The 23,107-nt window shown below is 36.1% G+C and overlaps 1 protein-coding gene across 2 annotated transcripts in view; it reads left to right on the top strand.

Moving 5' to 3' along the window:
* syt1a (synaptotagmin Ia) overlaps positions 1-23,107 on the top strand; it is a 310,241-nt gene that overhangs the window by 111,010 nt on the left and 176,124 nt on the right. For both annotated transcript variants that reach the window (XM_088922848.1, XM_088922846.1), the window contains exon 2: positions 7,953-8,007. The gene's annotated coding sequence lies outside the window, so the exon portion shown is untranslated. The remainder of the gene's footprint in view (positions 1-7,952; positions 8,008-23,107) is intronic.

Raw genomic sequence — 23,107 nt, 5'->3', positions numbered from 1 at the left:
GTATATACTGTATGTTTATGTTCCAAAATTAATATCGTTTATGGCCTTCACACGCGTTACAGTATGCTCCTATTCTTTTTATGCTCAGCTACTAAGATTTCCCTTCAGTGGTAAAATTCAATATCTACAACGGGCACAGCAAAGACGTTTTTACTGTAAGTCTTTCTACGACAGACCAACGGACCACGAGTGCCCCTGTCGGTCAACCAATCACGTACTGCGGTGCCACGCGTCATCTTGCGTCATACTGAGCGACGTCACCTGCGGTACGTGTCTGTGACGCGCACTTTGAATGGCTGCATCTGTACCATGGGATAGTGGTGTGATGATCCATTGAAATGGGCTTGTCCACTACAGGAAGCTGGGAGAGATGGGTGGCTGGCTGATGATGGTCTGTCACCAATATGATTATTTGCCATAAAGTAACTGATTAAAATGCTTCACACTCCAATCTAAACTTAAGTCTTCTCTATCAGGAATTCTGCTGCTGAAAGAGATGTTAATGCAAAAGCAACTGGTCACTTGCTGCCATCCTCCATAACATGTGACATGACAGCCCTAATGCCATATTGTGCTGCATCACAAGTAAGTTTGACTGGTTTGGACAGATTATAGTGTCAGATGTGACTAATTTTGCCTCTTGAAATGCATGTTATCAATCTCTAGTCCATTGCCATCTGTGTCCCCTCTGTAAGATCTGATGTTATGACTGGAGTATGGTCACTAAGTATGACAAAACTTTTCTATGATAATAAAAACTCCCAAGAAACATCTTACGTAAGATACATAATATGGATAGGTATGAATGTCAAGATAATCTTGATGCTTATGCAGTTCATGAGGATCTATAGAATGTCCACAGTATGTAATAAACAGCTTCAAAAGCTCAGGCTTTACTCACAGGTCATTTCTCCAGCCCCTGTAAAGGTTTCTCCAAGTGGTGCTCAACACTAGCCCTTGTGACAATGATACCATCTAATTGACACTGAAAGCATGGAACCCTCTGTAAGTTCTATTCCAGCTCACTGATGGGGTTGAAGCCACCCTGAACACCAGCAAATTATATTAATATAGTGCCTAATATGTACAGTATGAATGGTTAGAAACAGCTTGGACTCATCTTCAATCCCCATCTGAAAATAAACATCTACCAACTCAGGGTTGCTGTTTTCCTCCTGATAATTTATAAAATAGTAGATAATAGAAATTGTTTCAGATTGTGTCAATGGGTACTACTCTGCTTGTAGAATTGGTTTTATAGTGACACTGAAATCACCATATAGTATACCCTTACTGCTCTATTCTTCTTAATTATAAGTGAGATTTGGATTCCAGTTTACTTTGGACAGAAATCCTGCTTCTTCCAACTTGTCCAGCAGGTTCAACTTTCTGTCTGTTTTGGCATATGGTACTTGTCAAGTTTTATGGAACTTGAGTGTAGTGCTTCAAAACATTTGACTTCTGTAGATAGTGTGTTAGGAAATGCATACATTTCTGTTAAGCTTCTGGTCCACGTGAAGCTTCCTCAGCCAATAATGTCCTCAAAGTGTTGGTTTACCTTTGGTAAAAACATAAATTGCTATACTGTACTGTTACAGGCGGGCCCTGACTAACTCTGTTGGTAGAGCATGAGACTCATAATCTCGGGGTAATGGATTCGTGTCCCATGTCGGGTGCAAGGTTCTCTAATAAACCATACTGAGCAGCAGCAGTATGGGGCGGTGTTCATGATGGAGGATCACGTTTCCGTGACAGTGGCAACAACACTTAACGCTATCTGCGTACAAGAAAAACCTGGCAATCTACTTCCGTATCTTGCCATAAAAACTCTATGGATAGTGACAGGGAAACTATCCACAGATTCGCCATGATTTGACTCCGACTCGACGGCACTCAACCCATCCACCCACCCACATTAATCTGATAGGAACAATACTTCCCCCAGTTTGTTTTGAACACTTGAATGCTAGCTCAAATATCTGACAGGGAAACACTCAGACACAACAAGCAGACCTGCAAACAAGGCAAACTGAGTACTGTAATCAAACATGTTTAATACAAATTTGGTATAATCCACATATTTTCAATTGGAACTCAACATGGAGCATCAACTCACAGTACATTTGGTTTATATAGGGTAGATGCTGTGAATGATTAATTTAACAGGTCATGCGGAAAGTTATAACCTTCTAAAAGATACTGCTAATATTTGATTTTTGGAAAAGTGTTTTGAGTTTAGATTTCAATACATATATTCATGTCTATAATATACTGTAGGTCATAGGTGGCTACCCCAAATCCAGCAACTATTAATACTGTATATTATATTGAAACTACCTTAATGAAGTAGACTACTACAATTTAGGTTTTCTTATACTGTATAGAAGGCTTCACAGCCGAAACATTGTGTTTTCTCTCTTCTCTTTTCAGCATGGAATAAACCTATTACTTGTTCCTTTGCAGACTATATTAGGTTTAATTGATTGCACCTACTGTACCTCCAAGGTATAAGCAACCTACTGCAGCTATCATGAAATAGTGATATACAGTAACGTAATGGGTGACAATCTTAGGTCAAAATTTACAATTTTAGCTATTAACCACAATGTTTAAATTAAATCTGGTGAACCGTGATCTGTCAAAATTTCATTTTTTTAATACGTTGATTACCTCTCCAGAGCAGATAAGGAAGCGGATATTTAGTTTGGACATGTGCAGTGCACAGAGCAGGAAATATGGACTGGAGAGGCAAAAATTACATTTGACTACCTGTCTGTTCAAGCACTGTATTGTACAGTATGTACAGTATAGGAGATACTGTACATACAGTAAGGGTTACATTAATTTGCATAATTTTATTTGTTGAAGTAGGATTGGCTTTCTAATACTGTATATTTTTGTTAAACCATCATATGCCTGCAAAGTCATTGACAGGTTTAAGCAAAATATTTAAGAATATTTTAACGTCAAATGTACACATACTGTACAGGTACACGATCAGTAGTGAAAGCATTTTAGGATGTTTTAGATTTAGGTTTACTGATTTGGACACATAAACTTCTTGATACACCTATGTATTACGAAATACATTGTTTTCTTACTGCGATCATAACATTGTGTGAGTTCATACGGAAGTTATTTAATGTACTAAACAGTCGGGATGGCGAGAGCAGAGCACTAATGAGATTGTTTGAAATGATGCATTTAGAGCACCAACAGATTAAAGGCAACACACTCGCTTCAGTCTGTTGCAAGACGTGGGCAAGCGAAGACAAACAGTATACACCCATAGGAATACAGTGCTTGAACGCGGAGGTGCTGACCATTATACTACTAGACTCCATGGGTGAGTTAATTCTATTCAGTGTTACTTTGTAGTAAAATAATATCATGGCATTTATTTAAAAAGCCGGCAGAATCTTCAGAAAGCGGAAAAGAGGCTGGTTTGATGTTGACATTTCACTTGTTTATATAGCCTGAAACATAGATAAGCTTCTACAATCCATAACCGTTTCGGTTATCATTTACAGTTTGTTTTCAACTTTAGCTTGTTCTACAAGCCTACATTTAGCCATACGGTTTTCGTTGTTTTAACGCAATTTCTTCGTGATTTCGAAGGCTTTTCTACTACTTTTAATTAATATGTAAAATCTATTAGCTTACTTTTTCAGTTGCATCCTGAAAAAAATGCTATCTCTGCCATGTAATGATTTTCATTAAACGAAAAAAGGTTATTCATTGAGTTCATTAAAAGAAAGTGGGAATGTTTTAATTTGTAGCTACTGCAGAGGAAGGTCAGCAATACAAGGCAAATTAAGTTAAATTACAGTAAATTGGAGGCAATTAATGCGCTGGTTTATGATGTGATCTCCAATAAGCAATCAAGCGGTGAAATAATGAAGAATGACAACTTCTACCTTCGTGTCGAATCAGGTTATAAAAGTGAAAATACGTTCGTTTATGAGCTTAGACAGCCAGAACAGGAATGGGTACTGTGGTTTTCTAATGCTATGAAAAAGAGGAATTTCAGTATTTTTCTGAAGATTACTTCCATCTTTGTGCTTTACCATGCCACTTGAAGACAGGTCTGCTACAGTATGTGTATATTTCAGTGACCGAATGTGTGGAAAGGTTTGGTCTTCACCAAGGAAGTACAGTAGATATCGATGTGATTAAAGGATATGAATCCGGCGAGTAATGACCCAGATAGCACCTGTTTTAGTGTAATCATAGCTTCACTACTGCAATGCTAGGAATAAGAATATAAACCATTGGATTTAATGAAATCCCTCGAGATTAGAGCTCATGCGCTGAGAAAATTGCAGAGCAGATAGTTTTTTTTCTTTGTACTCTATCACCATATGAGCGTGTAAGCTTCTGTATGAAGTCCATAAATTTGAAAAGCAATAGCAGACACAAAGTCTGATCATCAATAATTTATATTTCCTTTAGTGGAAACGGGTTGTCGCTTAGATTTTTTTTGTGCAATCTGTTGTCATGGCAATATGTCTTGTTCTTAATACTGTATATGTGGTTTTTAAATGGTATTAGATGAAGGGCGGTTGGTGTTTCAGCTTTAAATCCGGCGTTGAACTAATCCGCGGATCAGCGCTTTGCCTTTGTCAAAGAGCTTTGAACAATCAGTGGGGCACACATTCACGGCCAAAGAAATATGATAAATAAAACGACATAATAAAATTGACATTTAAGAATAACATGTAATTTATAGACATTAGTTCAGGTACAGTATGTAGTGGCTCAGATTTAATAGTCAAAATGTCCTTCATGTGAGATGTATTTTGCAGTATTCATAACTATTTTGCATCTTTGAGTTTTTCTCTGTTTTAAAGGATTACAGCATATCTCTCTGAAACGTTACATAGAAATTAATTTTCAGTTACATAGAAATTAACTTTCAGTCTGTTGTTAGACTCTTTCAAATATAAATTGCATATCAGATATTATTTTTAGATAGGCTTGAAAAACACAGGTTGTTATCGTATACTCTATACAAAACCTTTTCCATACATCAGCAGCTCTGTTGTGTTCAAGCACTCAAAGCCTAATGGAAGCTTTGTGTGGGAAGAGGAATGTGTGAAGAAGCAAGATGATGAGACAATATTATGTTTTTCTTGTAAGCATTTCACCATCTCCAACCTCGTCAGTTAGCTGTTATTATTTCTTCTGGTTAAAAAAACAGAAAACTAAGGTTGTAGCATATGAATATATGCTAAACTCTCTTATTCCTACACAAATGATAGAGGCTTTATCTAAAACAAGCAGTTTCGAAACATACAGTATATATTCCCATAAGTGTTTTTAAGCATTTTTTTAAGTCAAAGAATTACATAGTAGCTGACATCTGCTGTTTACAAAAAAAAGACATGATGCAGCTAACTCTCACTCTACTGAGCTCACTTCATGATTCAAGTGTGAAATCTGATTTGATATCTATGACATCAGTCCACCTCACTGAATTGTCATGTCTTGTTTATTTAATAAATATCTTTGGAAAATATGGAGCATACAGTATAAGCCGACAAACTGATAAGTGAAGTCTTCAATGAATGTAAAGGAAATTAATTCTTTGGAGCAGATGAACCTGCATTGCTGTCTGTGGTACTGATAGCAAGGATTCCTGAAGTACTGCACAGGGCTGGGTGACTTCCAAAACAGTGTAAAAAGATTTTGACGTAAAAACATTATTGATCCTGAAGGGCACTGTTCATTTTACAAAAAGAGTCCTTTGGTGACTTTGTTTTTCTTCTAAGGTACAAATATAATATTTGTACCTTTATTGTTATAATTTTAGGTTCACTGGATTTTTAGAACGTGGAGAGAAATATTTAGGAGCACGAGAGTCAAAAGGAAGTGTCCAGATTTGGTCTGAATACTAAAGATCCTCTTTTCCTCGGAAACACAGTTACAGTAGGACAGTCATGTCTCTATTCTTAGAGAGGGATATCTGGGGTTATGTGAGATTGCAAGGCAGGTACAGTACAGCTTCTGTTTACTTGATGTTTGGCCTTCCTGGGGCTCACAGAAGGCACTATCTTATCTAGTCCTCGCAATAACAATTTGTGTAATGTCAGCAGGGCAGCCCAGAAGAACTCACATTTGATCTTTGAGTAGATACACTAGACAACATGAGGCTTCTCTTTTATTCTGACAATTTTATGTGTTTTCATTTTCATTTTTAGAATTTAATTGTAAGGGTTATTTTTTTTTACCAAATGAGATTTATTTTCTTCTGAATTAAAACTTTATTGACTGTAATAAATCTTTATTTTCAGGTCACATATAGGTTTTAATGTTGAATCGTTGGAATCAACCAACACAACAATACAATATGGTGCTTTGGAAGGTAAAATCACAGATGTGACTTTATATAATGCTTCCCATTAGGTAGCATTCAAAAAGTAAATAACAAAAATAGATGTGTAAAGTGAAATATTTTGATTATCCACACTGAAGACCAAGCATGTACTAAAAGTCATTACCCCATGGCAGCCTTAATTGTGTAAAAATTGGGAAAAAAGTTGAAAAACATCAGTTGTGTAGAGGAACAGAATTTAAAACATGGTAATATTTAATTATTCTCAAAGTATTAGAATTTCTCTAGAGTTCATATCTTTTTCCGATTAAATTTGTGTTCAATTCTTACTATTTTATTTAGTTATAACTTATTTAATTATTATTTAAGGCATGACATTTCATGCCAAACACATTAGATGTTATAAAAGAACAAAATAGCCTTCTTGAATAAATAATTTTCACTATACTGTATACAGGGGGCCATTCATTGGTTGTTTTTTATGGTTGTTGTGTAAATGATTTTCTAAGTATAATTTTAAAGCTCATCAAGAGCTTAACTAACATTATTTGTCCACATTTAACCCATTGAAGTTAATATTGGATATACGACAGAATACAAATGCAGAAATACTGAGATCATCCAAACAAGCACTTCATTGATGTTCTTACAGGTACCTTCATCAGCATTTAATTTAGCTTGTATTTGATATAAAACAAAGTGTGAACACATCCTGTAATGGTTTTGGAAAGATAAAGATAATAAATCCATCCAGTACAGGGTCACAGGGGAGTTAGAGCCTATACCAAAAAGCAATGGGTGCAAGGTGGGATACACTCTGGATGGTTCTAGTAGTTCACATAACTAGTACTTTAATTTCTTTATAAACACGTTCTTTAAGAGAAGGTTGTGATCATTTCTCCCTGTGTGTCCACTGCAGGGCAGACACACACAGACACGCACACACTCTTGTCATTTTTAATGACCTGACTTAGAAAATGCTTTACAGGCAACTTGCATTTTATCATAAAGTTCTCCTCAAGCCTTTTTCAGAGAGTGTAAAATAAGAATGTGTTTTCAATAGTATTTAGTTGTGGGGTCTAGTGATAAATAACCCACAAGGAATGTATGTCTTCAGACTGTGGGAGCACCTGGAGAAAATCCATGTGAACATGGAGAGAACATACAAACTCCACCCCGATAGTGCTGTGGGTCTGGAATTGAACCCTGGGCCCCAGCAATGCTAACCACTGACCCATTGTGCCACCCATCATCCACCATAATAAATATACTGCTTGTATCATAGATGAAAGGAAGGGGGCTTCAAAAATCAACCAAATTTGTTTTTTTTCTAATCCAGAAGTATCAATATTCATATTAGGGATGGCATTGTATATATTGGTCAATTTGTTTTTCAAGCAGTCTACACTGCACAAGATTGCTACTTACAGTAGCTCACCAGATGGATCATTGCTGGAGAAAATGGCAATGAAAGTTACTGTAAGTCCAACAACCTAGGCTCCCTACTGGAATTCCATATATGCCTTTTACTGCTAGTATTTACATTATTTTATGAATACACTGTCCCACTGATTGTTCATAGTTCAAATAATTTTATATCGGTCTCCTTTGTTTGCAGTTAATTTCTCCTGAAGAGGGAAAAGGAAGTGGAGAAGATTACATAGAAGATAATAGTAAGTAGCTGGATAATCGTGAAGTTTTACACTCCTTTTTTTGGGGGATATCTCCGTGTGAGCTGTGCATCTCACAGTCCCACAGGGAGCCACAGAATATCTCAAATCAACGCGTGATAGTAGCATTATCCTCCATTCATCTCGGCAGAAGTGAAGCAATGTCAGGGGAACATGTAAAGTCTAAGTAAACTTATTTAAGGCCAAACAACAGTTGTTCAGTGTTTGAACCTTAGGAAAGGAATGACTTTTGTATATTCATGAATTTTGGGATTTTCTCACTTTGAACAATTGGTATACAAATAAAAAATTCTAAAGATTTAGGCCTAATTTCCCTTCGGGATCGATAAAGTCTTATCTATCTATCTAATTTGTCAGTAATGGCTCCTTTGGCAATTTTCTAATTCAATGTAGAACTAAAAATGAATGTCATCCCGTCGCTTTTTCTGACTGTTTAAATATATATTGACTGATGTTACATCTGCTGTGCTCTACAAAGCTACTCCAAGGCATTATGGTTTCCCATTATTGTGTTAATCTGACTGAGAACGTTGAGCCCAGGGGGAAGGGTTTGTTCCACCATATGGCAGTGGGATCCAGACCCCATCAGAGAGATAGCAAAGGGTTAGATTCTGTGCTCACACTCTTGGGAGTGTTGACAGCAGTCCTTTCAGCTTCTGCAGCCACCTCTATCCCTGAAGGGCTGCTCGACACTGGAGTGCCATTAAAGTTGGGCCTCAGCATCGAGAGGTAATGTCCAATGCCTGAAGTACAGTGGAGAAGTAAGAAGAGAGGAGAAATGTGTCTCAATGAGGGCTCTTCTTCTATCCTTTACATGTGGTCAGACCTGTAAGTGCTCACTGTACTGCAGACCTGAACAGAAACAAACTTTGTATAATACTGTATATGGGAGGTACAATATTAATGATTTTAATTGTTGCACTTTTTGCATAGTATTTGTTAGGGCTCAATATTCTTTGCACGGTTGTGTTAGGTGAGGGCTACATCTGTATTGAAAGCTAGATGTAAATTTGATTCCGGTGTGTACAGTTCAGTGAACAGTGTATGCGCAGTGAAAATGTTCCATGCATCCTTGATAGCACTACATGCATGTGTCTGCCAATAGTCCACTCAATGAATGCTGCACAGCATATAGTTTTGTATTTATGTTTTTCCAGATTTTATGAGTTATCATCACTTTGCCATTTCATTCAGTCTGTTTCCATTAGCTAGGAAATTAATCATGACCAGCAACATTAATTGTTTAATAACCACGGAGGTATCACAGTAAGAAATCACTGTAGTGATACTAACACTGAGATTGTTTTGTCTTTTCTTTTTCTCTGTTCAACAGGAGTGGATTATGAATCATTTATCTTCTAATCCTCTTAGATAGCCATGCTAGATAATCCAAGCAATGTCTCTTAGGAAAAGAAAATGGTAAAACACGTTTTCTGTGGCCTGTGTTAGAGCGCTTCTTAAAATTGGTCAAGAGGGTACTAGGACTGAAGTAGCAAAAAATCAATCTCTTACGTTGTAAAACATCCGAATATGCCAAGTGAATTGCATGAGCTGACAGACTTCTTATCCACTTTACTATCATTAGAAAAGCATGGATGGATTGACACTGTCACTTGCTGGTTTAAAACCCCCAGCTGTTCAGTGCTGATTAGTGTTTGATTCCTAATGCTGTGCACTCAAATCAGTATTTTAGCAAATTCAAAGAGCTGCTCTAAACATATTTCACAGATGAGAACCCAATACAGGTAAGGTACATCAGACAGAAAAAATGGGACACACTGTACTGTAGGTCAGTGTCTTGAAATCATGAAGATATAGGATGGAGCACTTAAAAGCCCTCATTGAAAAAAAAAACCAATGGGCACTCATGTGAAATTAGAAAATTAGACATGTTCATGTTCATTTATATCACATTACATAATTTCCAATAACCGCTTATCCAATTCAGGGTCATGATATCCCACAGCCTGGAAACTGGAAACATTGGTTGCAAGGTGGGATACACTCTGGATAGGATGCCAGTCCCTTTGCAGGGCACACTCACATCAGGGACAATGTTTTTTTTTTTTACAGAATCTTGTTAACCTGCCAGCATGTGTTTGGATAGTGGGAGGAAATAGGAGCACCTGGAGGAAATCTACCCAAAGGTGGAGAGATTGTGCAAACTCCACAAACAGTAGATAGCAGCCCAGGGCCCCAACACTGCAAAGCATAATAAAAATGATAATAATACCTTACACTTATATAGCGCTTTTCCAGACACTCCACTTGAAGCGCTTTACACTCCCCTCCACAACCACCAATTTGTAGCACCCAGTTGGGTTACGCGATGGCAGCCATCAGTGGGGAGGAGAACAGAGTAATGAAGCCAATTCACGGATGGGGATTATTAGGAGGCCAGACTGGTAAAAGCCAGGGCAGCATTTGTAAAGAATAACACCCCTGCTCTTTTCAAGGAATTCTCTGGGATTTGTATTGACCAAGTAAAGTCAGGACCTTGGTTTTAAGTCTCATTTGAAGGATGATGCATTTTTTACAATATCTTTTACAATACCATCACTAAACTGGGGCATTAGGACCCACACAGACTGCAGGGTGAGTGCTCCCTATTAGTCCGATCAGCACCTCTTCCAGCAGCAGCCTTAACTTCCCCAGGAGGTCTCCCATCTAGGTACTAGCCAGGCTCACACCTGCTTAGCTTTATTGGGTTGCCAGTTATGAGTTGCAGGATGATATACAGTACAGTAGCTTTTTTTAATCTTATCAACAGTGTATCTACGTTTGTTTATTACCCCAAATGACAGAAAAGTTAAAAAAGGCATCAAAAAGGAATATTTTACTGAAGTGTATGTTGATCTGTTTCATGCTGATTGTTATAAAAAATCTAAAGCAATTTTATAAAAGTTATGTTATGTTATTTAAAGTGTACCAGTGAAACATGTACTGACTGGTCTTTAAGTTCAGAGACTTTCTCTAAAGAAGGTGACATTGCATTTCCTTCAGAGATTTAGTTTGCATAAAGGCAACATTACATTTAGAGTCTATTTTAAAATATGATGGTATTCTGTAGTATTGAAATTTGCAGAAGAAATGGCAGTGCATGTGAATTAATTGACTATTGACTGTAATATTCTGTTGTAATTTTAACAAAACTTTATAATAAGAAGAAAGCTTGAGGTTTTAAAATATTTAATTACCACTTCCACATTTACACTTGAATGCATTTTCATTAAGTCACCAATTGAAAACATGCAGAATTGATCAGACTCATTTGGTATTAAAACAATGCAGCAATAAGATACTACAAAAATAGTTTTCTATAGGCACATATATTGTAACAGTTAATGTCAGTGCTTAGCACAATCATTTGTTTAACTGGTAAACATCTAAAGTTTTCCCTTTAATATCTTTACTTTGAAGCTTCTCTTTACCAGCGACACAACGTTTAACCTAATTTGGGATTCCCCTTAGACTCACTGTCCTGACTCTTCTGTTGTGTCTGAAATGAAGAGTTTCTCTGAGATACCTCTGGGTCACTGACAGAGAAATTCAATACACATTAAATTGTCTTTTCTAGCACAGAGCTACTTTAGGGCCTGTAATTTTAATTCACCTACTTAGTCTGAGTTTGTTTATGCCTTTGAAATCACTCCTGTCCCTTGTCATAATACTGTAGTTAACTAATTGATCAGACTGGAAAAATATTGTCTTAACAGCTAAACTAGACTGAATATTTTCAACTGACCAAACACTGTACCCCAGAAGTGGTGTACTCCACTCTCTGAAGAGAGTTAGTTGAGAAAGTGGTACATGGAGCCACTTGAAGTACATTAGCAAATACATTTCTAGTATCTGAAGGGAGGCCCTTATATATAGTACAAGCCCTTTTGCAGGGAAAATAATGTTTCAAAAGTCTCCAGTTATTACTGTATATTGGGGAGCAAATTTTCTTTTTTCTGAGACAAAAATGGATCCATTGAATGACAATGTTTCTTTCACACACAGGTATTCCTTTTCTCTGTAATGTATTTGTTAATTATGTTTTTAAAAGAAGTGTATTATCAGATATAAAGCTTTTTTGCTCCATCGAAAATGAACAAGCTGAGACTGTGTAAGTGTTCTCTTGCCTTATGCCTACACAAACAATAAATACATGCATACAGTTTGTATAAAGCATTCCATTTCTAGAGAAGTTATAACGTAAGAGAGGGTCAGCAGTACATCAAAAATTACATTAAAACAACAGGGGACCCATACTAGTAATTTAATTAATTCCCTAAAAATGTTACCCGAGGGAGGATGAATGTCACTATGGAGGAATTAAGTGTATTAACGTCTTTTGTACAGTCAGTGCAAAATGTCTTTTGTTTGTGATGAAAAAATGATAGCGTAATTGAATAGATAATTAATTGTGTATGGGTGCTTCAATGAAGGTGCAGGTTTAAGGGGCTTCTTCCTTAACATATAAGTTGGCAAGCTGCCTGTGTAGAAGGGTAGGTAATTCCTACTGGGGCAGAGAGAAATCTCCATGGCAACTGGAGAGAGGCCCAAAGTACCTGATACAGAATTGGGCAGTAGGAGCAGTATGACTTTACAGAAACAAAAAGGAGCACAATTTGGCTTCCAAGTGCTTAAGCAAGCAATTGTGGAACAGGACATGTGAAACAAGAAACCAGATTCTTCCATTAAATTCTTCCCCACGTTTTTGCTTACTTTCTGTTCATACATGGCAGAGCAGGGAGAAGTAATTTTGATGTACACTTACTGTCAGAGATGTCTTTTTAAATCTAATGTGCAGAAATATGTCAGGGTTTTATTCCAAACTGTAATTAGGAGTGAGAGTGAAGCAATTTTCTTCTTACTAGATAAATGGAAATAATAATAAAAAGCTGTGATCCTCTTGAGCGACAGACTTCAGTGAGTTCAGCTATAAGAAAAATAAAATCCCTGTTATCAAGAGGTGGCAGAGGAGTGCAGTTCTTTTTTTTCCCATTCTAATTAGCACTTTTCAGATTATGTATATCCAGAGTAAATAAACCTGGATTGTCTTGAAAGTGTTCATGAAATAGAATCAAATTAAATTATGCAGCCTCTGTTAATTAAGTGAATTTGTTATTTCTTTAACAAATTGTGAAAACTATAAATGCAGATTTGGGGATCATTTATACAGTATCTAATCCTGAGTGACATTCAGGATATTCTATGGTAGAAATACTTCCTTTGTGAATAGGACTCTCACTCCAAACTAAATTGAATTACTTAGTATCCATTTTCACAATTTAAACCGTATTACTTTTCTTTGCAATAAAGTGTAAAGGTAAGTGTTCCATCATTATGGAGACAAACAGCTATTGATTTTTAAGTATCTGTTTAAGACTTACCTGTTCATAAGCCACTGTACATTCTCTTAATAGCAAAATAAAGCAAAGACATATACAGTACTGTATACAGTACACCACCTATTCTGGTTTTAATTGATATGTAATACATTTGCTTAATCTCTGTTGAAAATGGTGGTGAAGTGTTTTAAAACAAAAGGTTTTAAATGATAACCAATATAAAACTTGATTAATGACCAAAGAATAAGAATTGTTAGTTGTTGAGTAAAAATATTTTAAAAAACACTGAATGTGTGCTTCCAAAAGTCAATAACACTTTTATGGTCAATGGTTTAATCTATGCAGATCTTTGTTAGGACACGTAATCTTGTTAAACTATCTTTGATTAAGCATCTCCGATCCAATCACTTAATTATCCGTAACTAATGATAAACCCATGGCAAAGAAAGTGTATTATTAGCACTATAAAACTTCTGATTGCAAGTTTGCATCACAAAAATAAAATCTTTCTGGGTAAATAAAAAAACTAAACAACATTCTTTTAAAATAGATCATACAGTTTTTTTCCAGCATTTCTGTGCAGTATACAGTATGTTGTGTAAATAAATATATTTAATATTAGATTATGTAATGATTTTTGCATACATACTGTAAGCATGAAATGTTTTGTTGCTAAGCAGATCCTATGAGATTTATTTGTTATTATGTGTAGTGTTGTATTTTTTATTCCATATATGTTTTGTGTATGTTCATGAGCAAGAAAAAGATAATAATACTTAAATATTATTTAGTCTCATTACAACAAAATTTGGAAGAGTGGTTTACAGTTAGTATCAAGCAAAATGATACTTTAGCTGATTTCTGTATTCAGTTATCTGTTACAAAATGCCATTAGTTCAGTACACCAGGGTGAAAGAAACTTTTTTCCTTGAAAATGTCTGCTGACCTGATCACATCATGTTTGTCACTGTGGTGAAAGATGGTGAATACACTGATGGTGGTTTCAGGATTTCCTCCATTTTCATGGAGCTCCTGAGACAGATGAGAGGTGAGGGGACTTGTTAGGTGCCAGACAATGTGTTGCCTTTCGGCTCCTGTTTCCATGTCTACCCACAACACAACATGGTCACACAGATCAATGTTTACTTCATTCCATTAAAAGCTTTATTTGAGATTCTTAGCTTATAAACACAGAGAATGTTAGTTCTGAACACTTGACAAAGCAGGGTTTTCATATAGAGCTGTACTCAATAACTCAAGCCCAAAAAATGTAGCTTATTAATGCTGAGGATGTTCAATTTATTGGGTGCTTTTTTAATCTTAGAAGGGCAAGGCATAAAGGCATCTTTATTTCTATATAAGATTCAGCCATCCAAAACTTGTTCATGTTATGTACAGCTCCTAAACCATAAAACTATCCAAATACATTTAGGCCAATCTTGCAATGCAGTGTTGTGTGCCTTATTAAAAAATCAATTTATTTTAGTTTTAAAATAGAGTGGGTATGTTGGATATACTGTATGTTTGGATTGAACACAGTAAGTGTTGCTATAAGAAGCATTACTGGTATTTTGTTAATTTGAGGCCCTACTTACTGGAGATCTTCTTAGCGTTCATTTAAAAGTAATAATATTATTTTCTGCTTTGATTTTTGGTTTCACTTGAAAAAATCTTCCACAGCCACAGCATGCCTGTAAATGATCTCAGAGTTCTTAATTGTGCTCCTTATTACTTATTTACAACATGCAACCTGATATTTTGTATATAGTATACATTTCCCTCCTGCTTTATTAATAAAAAGTTCATTCTACCACTTTCCTCTGTAGTATCCATTAATACGAAATTTAAGGTTACTAGTTTAGTGACCCACCAAAGGCTGTGAGAAATATAGCTCAAGCGGCAACTTTCATAAACGAAGCTTGGAGATCTCCAAAGCAAAATGTTATCTTCAGTGTAATGAAAGCGTTCTTTCAGGACCCTATGCAGACAACATGATCCGGGGTAGAGTGAGGAAAACGCAGGGAAAAAGCATGCGGGAGTCGGGAATGAAAACAGGAGGCGTGTCCATGGCGCGCAACGTGACAACGTGACATTCAGGATGTAATAATAATAATAATAATAATAATTGCTTAGACTTATATAGCGCTTTTCTGGACACTTCACTCAAAGTACTTTACAGGTAATGGGGACTCCCCTCCACCACCACCATTGTGCAGCAATGTGCAGCATGTAGAGTCCATCACTATCATTAAGTGTGGCCAGCATGAATGTGGTATCCATGGCAGGGATGCAGGATAGAAGCTTCTTCTGAGGGTGAATCACATGTTTACCTTTGCCAGGTACATATATAAATAGATATTTACCTTTGCCAAGAATCGTCATTCTAGAATAAACCTGAAGCTCCAGATCAGTTCAGTCTTTTGATTTCTCTTAACAACATACATTATCTAAATTGTAAATCTTTCTGTTATAAGATGGGTTTCGGGAGGGCAGAAAAAATAGCCAACATACTGTACAGTGCATAAATGAAAAATGGGTTGGTTATATAGCCAGTATTCTTTAATTATTTTCTCTCCCTTATTAATCAGATGACAACATGGAATTTTGGTAAAGTTTTTTTGGGAAAAAAATAGCAGTTTTATTATTAAACATTACCACTAGTTCATTATGTACATTTTAAGCAAAACATTAAAAAAATATATATTTTGCATTATCTAATGCATAAACATTAAATATTTTGCATTATCTAATCTTTTCAATCAATATTTGTTTCTTTAAAGGAAAAAAAATAATTATTTGGTGAACCTCTACTAATGTAAATCCTGATAGTTATGTATTATGTAGTCCTACAAGCAGCTTTAAAGATGTGTAGAAAGGAAGACATTGTATCGCTGATGAGGAAGAGATGACAGTGAATCGACTGTGAATCGACGATCGAATATGAAGGTTATTGAAACACTTTATATTGGCAGCTCACATATTTCTTACTTTGAGTTGTGATCAAGATTTTGGTCAGTGACTTTTGATCTGTATTAATCACAGTTAAAAGTTATAATAGTACAAATCACAAGTGGATGCTTTGAGGAAATTGCTGATGCTCATAACATAAACATATTGTAGCTCTATTATTTTCACACAATATATATAATTTTAATTTGCCTGGAGTATCTAAGTCCAGTCACATTTATTGATAAGGTGAACACATGTATGTGAAAGGTGAACCAAACTATAAGAAAATTTGCTTCTTGTTTTTCCCCATTATGCAATATTTCTGCAAATTATTGTAGATTTTTGTGTGCTGTGTTTTTAAGATACTGTAATCAAAATGTAATCAAAATTCTTTTTACTATGCCTAATTTTGACAGGCTTACAATTTGTCAATTGATCAGAGGTTATCTTTTTTAAATAATTCTAGTGCTCCTGTTTGAGTGACAATTGTTTTGATGTTTTACATCTGCAAAAGTGAATAAAATATTGTTCTTAAGTTGAATTATTAAGTAAACTGTTCCATAGTGGAACATTTTGTAAGTAGTTTACATAAGAATTATGATATACTACACATACTGTATCACATTCTTTGAAATATTTGATAAAAAATCACAATGAAATGCTTATGTGTCTTATTAGCTATTAAACCAGGGGCGTTTTTTAAAGTTTAGGAATAAAAATTGGATTGTTTGTGCTCTGTCACTCTGTTCCAAATGTATTGCACTTTTGTGCAGAGAATGCATTCTTTACCTTTTCAAGTTTTCTGCCCCATTTGTGTCACAGCATTATTGTTAGTTAAACCTGTGCATTATAAAGGCACCAATGTCAATAAATGTATCAAATGCATTAATCAAATAAAATATTTTTTGGAGATAAAGTAATGCTCTATCTCTGTTCTCAAGACTCTGATAGATGTTTACCAGAGTGCCCTTAAAAAAGTGTTGGTGCCTTTTTATTGGATTTAGATCTGAGTTCTACAATATCCTTTTTGTTTGGTGTAATTCTCATTTACTCTTGTTCTATATCATCTTCTGCTATTCCATTTTAACCTGCTTATCAGATAACAAGTAATAGGTTTATTCCATGCTGAAAAAAAGAAGAAAGAGAACACAACGTTTCGGCCGTGGAGCCTTCTTCAGGTGTGAGAGAGACAGGGCAGTAGGCAAAGGTAAAGTAGCGGGAGAACAAAGGTTGGGAGGGAGGAGGAGTGAGAGGCGGGAGCAGGGGACAGAAAGAGAGGCCAATCAAGAGGTGTGAAGTCAGAATGGGTGCAGAGAGGTGTGAAATGAAACTTCCAATGAATGGAGAAAATTTAAAAGAACAGTAGTCTGTCGTTAAGGGAAGGGAGAAGGTGTGATCCTAGCTGCAGAATAATTTTAGTTTCGGTGGTCTTTCTGATGTATGAGTTTGGAAAACCGTCTTTGAGAACACAGACGGAGAGATTAGAGTGGTCGTGGCCGTCAGAGGTGAAATGAGAAACAATGGGCTTGGAGAGATCTTTAATCTTTACAGCCCTGACGTGTTCTCTGAAACGGTCTCCGAGTCTCCTTCCTGTTTCTCCAATGTAGATGGCTGGGCATTTACTGCAAGAGATACAGTAAACAAGGTTGCTGGAGGTACAAGATGCTGTCTGGGTGATCCGGAATTGTCCTGAGGGGCCTTGAATGAGTGTGGTGGTGGCTGTGTATTTGCAGGTGATACAGCGAGCTCTGTTGCAAGGTTACTACCACCTATCAGATAACAAAACAGGTTGAGAAAGTTATGGTACAGTAGGTTACAGTCTCGTCATCCCTATACACTATTCTGAGCCATGATTACCTATGAATAAAAATGGCTACTAAGGGATTACAATAAACCTAAAGGCAGAGTTCTGATCCTTTCTTTACAATACATGTTCAGAGACAAAAGACATCATGACAAACCTGAGACAGCTAATGCATCCCCCAGCAACAAACCCATCTCGACTAAGCCTTGAGGAGCTGTAGACTCTCTTGGTCTTGTAAAGAGAGTGAAACAGTTAACATAAATTATGCTTTATCCAGTCATCTGTATATTTAAAGCCCCTGAGCAGTAAATTTTCCAGCACAGTTGGTGAGCATGCAGGGAGCTGCGTGCAGAAATGGTAATCAGGAATGGCTTTCCCCTTAATCTTCCTCTTGAGAGTGACTAGCATTTTCGAAGCATCGAGGTTTTGCTCACAAAGACAACAATAGCAGGGCAGTTTAATTTGTAATAATGGCTGTAGATTTAAAGTTAGACCTTTGCTGCTCATTGTATTGACTACCGACCATCAATCCTTTTAAAAAATACAGAAGCAATGGCCCTCAGACAGTTTGTTTACCCTTTCGTTTCAGTCTCTGTGGAAATGGAGATAGCTGGATAGCTTCCTCAGCAGTTTTCAAATGAATATCAGCCTGATACAAATTTTTTGGCTTTGAGCAGAAAACTCAAATGCACAGCTTGACATTTTAAGTGCATTGGGCCTCACATGCAAACACACATTATTTATGATTGTGGTGTTCTTCTCGTACATTTCCATCATTTTTTTTTTATTGAGTAGAGACAGCATTTTCTTTGAGATTCACAATTTAGTCTTCAAGAATTGTGTGTGTTTTATGATGTGCAAAATAATAAATGATGTCCTACACAGTTTTTAATAAACATTGCATTATTGGTTAATCCATAAGTAGAAATTAAAAAATCAATTTTCGCAAACATCTGAAATAACATTTTAGATCAACTGTACTGCTCTAGGAGGACAATGAGCTTTTTTTACCTTCACTACGTTACAGTTATTGATTTCTATATGAAATACATTTATTCATAAAGATATTTAGTGAAATTACCCATTTTATACATTGAAAATTGTTGAATGAACAAAATATAGTTTGATCATTTCTTTCCCTCTGTTCAATTTCATCAAGAGCAGCAAATAATAATGTATAGAAAAATAAAATTGTCATGCTAGATCTTTTAGGTAAACTGAGAAGAATCAGGGCCACTGCATTGCTGGATATCATTTGTTTTCTTTCAACCCCCCTTCCCAAAACAAAACGTGAGGCTTAATTGGAATTTCTACCCACCAATCAAGAAAAAAATAGAAATAGGCTCTCCGTTTACCAGAAACCTCTTGCGGCTACACAACAGAAAGCTGCCTTCAAATACTGGGCTTGGAAATGATCATTTCTGGGAGGTCCAAAGTATTAGTAGGTACAGTAATTTGCTGTGTGTGTGTCCATATAACTACACTAGGGTAAAATTGCACATGATTACAGGTTTGTTTCCCACAATAGGAAAACTTCTGTATTTAGATATTTGCACTGTGGCAATTGTGGTAATGTTTGCTTTTTGATTACCCTTTATGGTCTTTGTTTAAGAAATATGATGGACCCCCTCCATGGAATGGTAGTATTCAGAACTATTATATGTTTTTTTAGTTATGAACACTGCCTTTGATCGCCATCTTAGGACAGTCTCTCACACTGATCAGAAGACAGCAACAGTGTGTAGTTATGTTTAAAAGGCAGCTGAGATATTACAACAGAGATCCCAGAGGACATTAAAAGGTCATCTCTGGGGGCAGATGCAGTTACACTTGGCAGTTACACCAGGCTCAGTGAGTCAGAAAGTGAGTTAGCTGACATGTCAACTAAGACTGAGCAGACATTAGTCTGCATCAGTGTGGCAGTAATCAATTGTAAACACTTGAATATATAGAGAGTTCACAGACTGTACAGTGAGATAGTTAGATCGCTTACAGGTTTTCCCAGAGATGTTTACGTACAGTATTTGTTAAGGATATTGTATGTGCTACATTATATTGCTTTTGCTTTTATAGTAATCAAGAGGTCTGCCATAGAAAGGTTTGGAAATCCTTGCAAAATACATAGCTTCACTACTATAAGTTAGAGTATTAGACCTGAATTACTCTTATAGTGAAAACACCCTTTATGATCTGTATGACTCAAATTCTCAGTTTCTGCTTTTAGTTGATGAATGCAAGCTGAAAGTCCTTGCCATTCCAATATTTGTCACCAATCCTTTTATTTTTTGTGACACGTGTAAATGCATTACACTGAAGATCCCAGAGAATACAGATCAATACAGAATTGCTATTATAATTCTATTAATAATTATGCTGTTATTATATTTAAAAAGTTACAGCAACAGAAGCAGCAATAGCTCATGTTCTCCAGTGTTTCCACAGTCTGTTCTATAACCCTTTAATGGAGTAAAATGTTTTTGAAAAAACTTAATGTAGACACAAGATCTAAAAATGTGTTGACCATTTGCCAGAAGTACAGCAAATCCTTCATGTTTCAGACACTTTTGTTGGACATTTACTTTGTTATTATATTTTTAAACACCTGAAGCAACTGTGCTGCTACAGAGATAAATGAAATGTAGGTATTGTGCCATTGTGCAGCAAACTGTATGTCCCAATAGTCAGTCTGACAAGCATTTCCCATGTGTGCAGCACTTCTCTTTACCGAGGGATAAAAGATCTAGTAGGTCCTCAGAGAAAGGAAGCATTCAGGTGCCTGACACATCCTGAAGTGAATATTTTAATTTGCATATTTTAATTGACTTTTTACAATCTAAACCCTCGATCTCAAGGTTATTTTGTGTTTCCTACTTTCCCCTGCGTTAATACTAATGAATAGTCATTAAGAGCCCAAACAAGGAACCACACTGTACGTTTGAAAAGAAAATACCTGTCATAGATAAAGTCAGTCTTTTGAACAATCAGGAAATCATTTTGAAGTATCTAATAGAAACAAGCAAATTGTACAATGACCTACAGTGAGATCTTAGTGTACTGACTTTGTTACATATGCTGTATGTTATAGTTGTTGTAGGTTATCGTAACATAGAGGTTAAAGGTTGTTTGACCTCTGAACTGGATCTGCCGGTTGTCTGCCCTTCTTGCCCCACTATACAGTATATTGTTAAAGACTGCAGAACCTAAACCTAATTGTAAGAAAGATGGGAAGATAGATAGATCACTATTTCAAGGCCCGGCTACCGTATGTTCAAACTATCCATATGTTTAAAAAGGTGGTGCTGCATACTGGATGGAATTCCTATCCATTGTAGAGACAATTTAGAAACAAACATCAACCAAACTAGCATGTCTCTTGAACGTGGGAGGATACTGGAGTACCTTGACAAAACTCATTAGAACATGGGGAATCCATCTAAACTCCATAGAGAAGGAGCCCAAGTCAGGAACTGAACCCAGGACCCAGGAGCAAATCATCTGCCATGCCACCATTCCACCCTATTGTAAGCCATCACAGCTTGAAATAAGGATTTGAAAACCTGGATTAAAAAAAAAAATGCTCTCAAGTAAAATGCTGTCCATGGTGCTGAAAAGTAGCCCACGTACTAAATTATTGTTTTTGTTTTCATCCCTGCCTTTGCAACAGACATTTTATCTCTCTGTCTTCCCAATGCATTATGAACAATGGATGTGGTAAATTGCTGCTGAAATTAATAAATATAAATGAGATGATTCAGTGCACTATATGCATGACTTATTTTTCTTACTATTTAAATTATCCCGATTATCCTAGAGATAGTGTATTCTTTCTTGTGCAGTGAAACAGGAAAAGAGCTTAAGGGAACCGCAGACATTAGTGTTGACTTTGGCAATACACGAGAGGTACAAGAGTGAACTGTAGGTTTTTGTGCAATTTTGATTATGGTGAAGCACACGGATGTGTGACAAGTCAGATTCCCATAGCTGGGGAGAAAAAGGAGAAATGAAAAACCATTCCTTTAAAATCCTTCTAAGTCATTCAACTGTCTGGTTGAATAAATAAGTCAAATTGAGTAAGTCAATTGAGAACTAATTCTCATTTACCACGATGACCTGGAAAGTAGCCATTTATACAGCAGGGTGTTTACTGGAGCAATTTGACTGTAGAGTACAACTGCAGTATCTCACCTGGATGTTAAACCAGTGCACCTTCTGTCAGGAGTCTAAAGAACTTACCATTACCATTTAAGTCAAATGGTAACTCATTTGTTTAATGATACTTATTTTATGACTGAAAAAAATAAAGCAGTTATTCAGAATATGGGAATATCTGGAAGATGTCCTAAGAATACAGAATGCAATGGACAAACTAAAGCAAATAGAAGTTATGAGTCACAAAGGCTTTTGTTATATTAAGTCTGAAATGAATTAATAACATCAGAAACTAAGCTTTAAGCTAAAATCTGGAAAAGCTCTTACAAAAATTCTTTAGGGGACACTCTCAGAGCTTTCACAACAGTGATAATTTTAGCTTTGCGGTAGGTTGCAATCGTTTTTCTCTGTTATTAGTGCTCATTCAGCCATAGCTTGAGCTATGGTAGCATAAAAAGCATGTGTACAGAAAACCAGAAAGAGTGTCTTTCAGTAGAGCTTGAGGTTAATATTCAAAGTTAAAAATGTAATTACATAGATTGTTTTCAAGCCATGTTCTCTTTTTTCCCACAGTATTCCATTTCTAGGTAATGTATTATCTACGGTATGATGCAATTATCATTACGAATGAATTCATCCTTTAGAGTGATTAAATGTTTTGTTGCAAGATTAAGTTTGCTAACCAGGCAATTCCCCACAATTATACAAATGATTAATGTGTGTTGTCATGAATGTCATACATCTTAGTGGTCATAGAACTTTTTACTCACAACACTTCCTCATCAGTTTTCTCACACCGATTAACTGAGTGGCAGCTAAACTTTTAAACCAGAAAATGTTT

Source organism: Atractosteus spatula, chromosome 8 (assembly GCF_055471065.1).
Source record: "Atractosteus spatula isolate fAtrSpa1 chromosome 8, fAtrSpa1.hap1, whole genome shotgun sequence".
Classification (NCBI taxonomy): Eukaryota; Metazoa; Chordata; class Actinopteri; order Semionotiformes; family Lepisosteidae; genus Atractosteus; species Atractosteus spatula.
The sequence above is the reverse complement of the archived record's forward strand: the minus strand, read 5'-3'. Positions and strand labels throughout refer to the sequence as shown.